We start from the raw sequence: 7,204 nt of genomic DNA, 5'->3' as shown, positions 1-7,204 counted from the left end.
CAGCGCTTGCCTTTGATGGTGAGCTCCTTGGCCGCAAGCAGTTGGTCCTTTGCTGTTGTAGACTGGAAGGCGACCATCCAGACGTAGTTCATTTGATAAGCACCAAATGAGGCCACATCACCGAGTACTTGCAGTCGCTGTAATTCTTCTCGAAACTGGTCAGTACGTTACGGTCGTTCGGTTACGTCGCAGTGTAAAAATAAAGAGTTCGTCGTGACTATTCCAGAAGGCGGAGGGGGCAGGATTATGCGGTAGTTATCAGCAGCCGAAGAACCGCGGCCCGCGAAGGCCGTTATCACCGCTCCGTGGGAGCTACTCATCCTATCGTCCACACCCGACGAGCGCCGGCAATTGGCGACGAGCGCGACCGAAAGCGTCGCTGTGGTCGGCCTTCCACGATTGGCCGAACGCTGACTTATGACGTCGGAAAGGGTATATCATCGACGGAAATAAGAGGAATGAAAGAATTTTAATTTTGACGGTGTTGGAAGTGTTCCTTTGAGAGCGCAATGATTTCAAACTTCCACCATGCTATTTACAAACACCATCGAACTTGTTGTTTGCAAGGTAATGACGTCACAAAGGGGAACCGTAGGAGGGCGCCACCATAACTTCTCGCCGCTAATAGAATGTGCACGCGCTTGCTTGCCAACGCGCGTGGCATTACTCCCACCATTTAACAGCGCATCGTGTCGATGCGACGTGCCGGTAAACAAAAAAAAAAAAAAAAAAAAAAAAAGACAACAACAGCAAAACAAAAAATAGTGGCAAACTACGTAGACTTGTGCAACACAATCCTATCGAGCATATTACAAAACACAATTCACAGTCCTATCGATCGTAGTACGGCTTGAGGCGCACGACCTGGACGACTTCCGGTCGGGGGGGGGGGGGGGGGGGGGGGGGGGCGGCGTGATGAAGTCCGTGTTCCGTCGGGCATCACCTCGTAGTTCAGATCCCCGAGTCGACGAAGCACTTTTTAGGGTCCAAAGTTGCGCTTCAGGAGTTTCTCGCTGAGACACCGGCGGCGAATCGTGTCCACACCCACACCCGGTCTCCGGGCTGGAAGTGGACGTCCCGACGACGAAGGTTGCACCTGCCAGTGTCGATACGTTGTTGGGCTTGAATCCAGAGTCTGGCGAACTGACGGACTTCTTCTGCCCGTTGGGCAACCACCTGGGCGTCGTCGCTTCCGTCGACAGCCGGTTTGCGGGGTAACATTGCGTCCAGCATTGTCGTCACTTTGCGACCATGAACCAGTTGAAAGGGTGCAACCCCGGTGGTCTCTTGCACGGCTGTGTTATAGGCGAAGGTGACGTACGGCTACTCCTCGTCCCATGTCTTGTGCTCTACGTCGACGTTCATGGAAATCATTTTGGCGATGGTCTTGTTGAGTTTCCGTCAGTCCGTTGGTCTGCGGTTGGTACGCCGTGGTGCGAAGATGGCTGGTGTGGCTGAGACGAAGCACTTCTCGTGTCAGCTGGGCCATGAACGAGGATCCACGGTCTGAGATCAGGACTTTGGGGGCGCCATGCCGGGAGGACAATGGACTCGATAAAAAACTTGGCGACTTCAACAGCCGTACCTGATGGAAGGGCTCTGGTTTTGGCGTACCGCGTGAGGTAATCTGTGGCGACGATGATCCAGCGATTTCCCAACGTCGACGGCGGAAAAGGGCCAGGCAGATTTATTCCGATCTGCTGGAACGGTGCGGTCGGGGGAGCGATCGGCTGTAGGAGACCTGCCGGCTTCGTCGGCGGTTTCTTACGTCGCTGGCACTCGTTGTACGACCAGGTGTAGGGGTGGACGGCCTTGGAGAGATTTGGCCAGTGATAATTTTCTCGAATGCGGGCCAATGTTCGGCTGTAACCGAGGTGTCCGGACGTCGGGTCGTCATGACATGTTTGAAAGATTTCCTCCCGAAGGTCGGTCGGGATTACCAGCAACCACGGTGTGTTGTTGTCCCCGGAGTTCTCTTTGTAGAGCACACCTTGTCGAATGGCGAAGGTCGGTAGTACTCGTGAGAAGACACGTGGCACGGTACTCCCGCCCCCTTCCAGGTGCGCGATTATTGCGCGCAGCTCAGGATCGTTCCGTTGACGTCATGACATGTCGTCGGTGTTCACTGCTCCTAGGAAACCCTCGTCGTCATTGTGGTCGCTGCAGCCGGAAGGGGTTTCGACGTGGGCTCTGGACAGACAGTCGGGGTCGCTGTGCTTGCGGCCTGACTTGTAGACCACAGTCATGTTGAACTCGTGTAGTCGGAGACTCCATCGAGCGAGGCGTCCTGACGGGTCCTTGAGGTTCGCAAGCCAGCAAAGCGAGTGGTGGTCCGTCACCACGCGGAACGGGTTCCCGTAAAAGTACGAACGAAACTTCGTGATTGCCCAGACGACCGAAAGGCATTCTTTCTCACTCGTGGGGTAATTTTTCTCCGCCTTCGACAGTGTCCGACTTGCGTAGGTGATGACTCGCACGATGCCTTCTTGCACTTGGGCCAGCACTGCGCCCAGTCCCGCGTTACTTGCGTCCATGGAAATCTCGGTTTCCGCATCCTGATCGAGACGGCCAAGCACAGGAGGAGTATGGAGTCGTCGTTTCAGCTCGTCGAATGCCTGCTGCTGCTCCTCGGCCCATTCGAACTTCTCGGCGTCCTTCGTGAGGTTTGTGAGCGGTGCCGAAATTTTAGCGAAATCTCGAACGAAGCGTCGATAGTAGGCGCAAAGTCCAAGGAATTTTCGCACGGCCTTCTTGTCTGTCGGCGCTGGAAATGCAGCGACGGCGCGAGTCTTCTCGGGGGTCTGGGCGGACGCCTTTGTTACTAACCACGTGGCCTAGAAACTTCAGTTCGTCATAGGCGAACCGGCACCTTGACGGCTTGAGTGTGAGTCCGGCGGTCTGAATGGCTTAGAGAACAGCTCGGAGTCGTCGCAAGTGCTCGCCGAAGTCACTTGAAAACACTACGACGTCGTCAAGGTAGACGAGAAAGCTCTGCCATTTCAACCCTGCCAGTACCGTGTCCATGACACGCTGGAAAGTTGCCGGCTCCGTACACAGGCCGAAAGGCATGACCTTGAACTCGTACAAGCCATCCGGCGTGACGAAGGCTGTCTTCTCTCGGTCCCGTTCGTCGACTTCGATCTGCCAATAGCCGCTCTTCAGGTCCATCGATGAAAAGTATCGAGATTGGCGCAGCCGGTTTAGCGTGTCATCGATTCGGGGAGTGGATAGACTTCTTTCTTTGTTACCGCGTCCGGCTGCCGATGGTCCACGCAGAACGTAAGCGTTCCGTCCTTCTTCCTAACCAGCACGACTGGAGAGGCCCACGGACTGCTTGAACGCTGGATTATGTCGTTGCTCAGCATTTCTTCAACTTGCTGTTGGATGGCCTCCTGTTCTTTTATGGAGACTCGGTACGGCGATCGGTGCACAGGGAGTGCGTCGTCCTCGGTGGCGATGCGATGCTTCGCAACGGTGGTTTGGCGCACCTTCGACGACGTCACGAAGCAGTCGCTGTATTCGGCGAAAAGGTCACTCAGCTGCCGTCGTTTCGGGCCTGGAAGCTTGGGGTCAATGTCAAGCTGCGCTGGCGGCGTAATGTCTTACTGAAGTGGCGATTTCGGCGGAGTTTTGAAGTTCCTCGACCTGGCCCACAGCGGCACTTTTTGTGAGGTCTTGCGTTTCTTGTTGGAAGTTTGTCATAAGGACCATGATGCGCCCATCCTGAAGTTTAGTCACTCCTCTTGCGACGCCGATTCCTCTTCCCAGGAGCAATTGAAGGTTGCCTTCCAGGACAACTTCGCCGCAGGTATCGGTCACGACGGGTACGGCAACACTTGATCGCGGCGGCAGGTTCACGTGGTAGGCGGCGACTCGGACGGCGGTTGACGCTGCTTGGGCTTTCTCTGAAGGCGGAACAAGTTTCCGCACCGTCAATCTGTTTTCACCAAAGTCCAATGACGGTGCCGTATTCACACAGAAAGTCCATGCCGAGAATGATGTCCCTGGCACAGTCTTGTAGAATGATGAATTCCACAGGGCACGTACGTGTTACGGTTTCGCAGGCATTCAGACAAATGATTCGTGACGGCAAAGCGGCCTTCTGTATCTTAGTCAAGTAATCGGCACTCGAAGGCACACGCTACAGTGCGAGTCAACGAAGCGAGCGCGGGCGGCTACATCACAGCGCACTCGGCTCTCGCGTCGCGATGGTTGATTCAGAACTGTGCATACTCTTATGACATGTACGCGGGTGTTCATAAACGGCTCCTCTCGACTGCACGCGGGTCAAATGAACCAAAATGAACAGCCAAAAGTGCAGCAACGGTAGTACTCGCCCGGGGAACGACGCGAAGCGGCGTGTTGTCCGTCGGCACTCCCGTCGAAAAAGGCGAAATAAAGACAAATACTATATATATACAAGAAATATCGCGCACAGAAGAGAATAGAAACGCTTGGAAGCAATAAAAATACACTGCAATAGATAAAAATAGGTAATAGAATCGAAAAACAAGGGATTAAGAGGAGACAAGCGACAAGGCAATGCGATCTCAAGGCAGAGCGGCCAGGCGAGGGACAGTCTCTCCCACAATTCCTCACGCGCGGGCCGGGGCGCTTGGGAAAATTGCAGATCGTCTATTGAAGTCAAAGAGTGGCTCGTAAGAAAGAAGTAGCTCCGTGAGGGCGCCTTGTTGGCAGACGGTGAGGCTCGGGTCGATCATCTGAGATACCTGGTCTGGGCTGTTGGTTCCTGTGTTGGGGAGGGCAGGATCGGACACAACGTCGGATAGGGCGGCGAAGGAGTCCTGCGAATGTGCTGTTAGCGTCGCCAGACGGCTGCCTTTGAAAATGGTTGGGCGGAAACGTTGGTAGCGTATAGGTTAACAGTTCCATCCAACATGGTGACGATGGAGTAAGGAAGGAGAATAGGCGTCTTCGTGATGGCGGTTGCTATTGGCTCCACGAGACCGTACGGAGCTTCGAAGTACTAAAGAGGCTTAAGAGCGATAGTGACGACAGAGAACGGGGGAACAAGGTAGTCGTCGTCAGCTTGGAGGGATACCGGAGCATCTTGTAGGATGCAGGGTGTCGAACCGGAACCGAACCGAACCGAAAACCGAAACAGAACCGTTATTTTTAGCCGAACCGGAACTGAACCGAACCGAAATCTTCGCCGCCATCTTGGAACTGAACCGGAACCTAACCGAAAAAAATATAACGGTAACCGGTTCAAAACGGTTCAAGGTAATATTTTTTTTTCTTTTTTGTTAGTATCACAAAATGAACATATGGGTATAAAAAATTGGCGGCTGCAGTGTATTTTATCTATGGATCAAATCGTCATATACAGAATTGAAAAGTATGGTAAGTTGTGGGTTTTCATGGCACTATGATTAACCATGTGTCACGTTGTCACGTGACGTCATGGTGTCAATACATGACCTCGTGTCGTCACGTGACTTCGTGACGTCACGTGACTCACTGCGTCAACTCGATTTAATTTGAGGAAGTCACTAGATGTATTAACATTGTTGACAGCATGACGACACATGACATCACGATTTCGCACCGAGAGTCACGTGACACCGTGACGTAAGCGATTTTCGTAACCCCTAGTCGAGTGCTCGGGTTCATGACAGTCAGCACCGCCAAACATTCGGGTATCTGCTCATGTCAATTACATATGATAATAGCCCAACTCTAACAATATCTGAAGCTCAGCCAAAGCTTTTCTTTTCCAAACCCTAGCCGCCTAGGGCATGACTGTGATGAACACTGGCGGTATCAGATCACGTGTCCGCTTGTTTAAATTGCGAGTTCAGGAGATATCGACAGCTGTCTCTTTCCTTTACTTTTTCTTCATCTGCTATTAGGGGAAAACTAATGGATGTTGCCGCAAGCTATCAACGTTAGGAGTTATTTTTTAAAACTATTTATTGAAAGTACAAGAAAAAATGTTGCAAGACCCATTTTACTTTATTGAGGCACCCAAATATTTTTTCGTTGTTGCTGAACTGCATCCGAAAGATGTCCCTGAGAATAGAAGCACTGAAATTACTAAATGCGACTTATTAATGTGACGTTACAGAGAACTACACGTGTGTACGGAAGGAATACAAAAAAAAAACATATTTTAGTGATCTCAGAGAGACAGCCGAACGTTGTCAGTCGCCGTAAGTCTCACACGAGCGTCGTTCTCAAGTTATTGCCCAAGTTTCGACTCCCTCTGTACTTTGCTTAAAGGAGCTATAGAAATTATTTCTATACATCACTAAATACTACTCAGGATCACTCCCCAACGTTAATAACTGCTTGAACTTGGCTTTGCTATTTTTTCTAGGCAATGGCAGTCGCCAAAAATTCGAGAAATATGAGCATTGTTCATCCCCTCAACTTCGGAGCCAAAAGCGGCCATGTGGCTTGGTGCCAATCCTCTGCCGCCAACGTTACCGCGCTGGGGTTTTAAAGGAAGAAAACGCTCCAGGCATTGTTAGAGTTCGGCTGTTCTCATCACCGCAGTGGTTGGACACGAGCCACTACCCAAGTGTCCGCCGAGGCATTGATTGTTACGAGCGGACATACCATGCTCACGCAGTTCTCCTGTCCAATCCATGAGCCGCGCTCGACGGTCGTCAGGCGGGTGGTTTTGATCCTACAATTGCGACTTCAATCTTTGGGAAGGCAAGACTAAAAGAAATAGTCCCCTCTTATCCTCGCAATTTCACCGCGACAAAGAAGCTTCTGAATTAGTGGCGGCCTGTGCGAGTATACTTGGGCCAGAGGACCAGTACGCCTCGGAAAAGTCATGAATATTCCAACCCGATGTCGTTTTATGACCCATCTAAACTTCACGGGGTGCAAAGTAAAAGCAATGAAGGGTTGCGGTTAACAAGCGTCAAATAAAATTGTTGAATGAAAACACACCAAAACGGAGGAGGCAATTCCTCAGGAATACTTTCAGCCTTTCCACTCTCGTGAAGAAGCAAGACCAGCGAAGCTGTTTTATGGTGTAAATGAAGTAATGGCCGGCGGCAAGTCGGCAAGCCACCAGATTGAAAAGGCCGGAGAGGTTGCCGCCATCTATGCGCAACGGCGGCAACCAGACAACCGGCAAGCCGGTTGTCTGATTGCCGTCGTCTTTTATAGATGGCGGTAGCTGTCCAGAGTTTAGTGTCATCATTTGTTTGCTGACGGACACGACACT

The sequence above is a fragment of the Ixodes scapularis genome, unplaced genomic scaffold (genome assembly GCF_016920785.2).
Source record: "Ixodes scapularis isolate PalLabHiFi unplaced genomic scaffold, ASM1692078v2 PGA_scaffold8__174_contigs__length_109621045, whole genome shotgun sequence".
NCBI lineage: Eukaryota > Metazoa > Arthropoda > Arachnida > Ixodida > Ixodidae > Ixodes > Ixodes scapularis.
Note: the sequence above shows the minus strand (reverse complement) of the source record.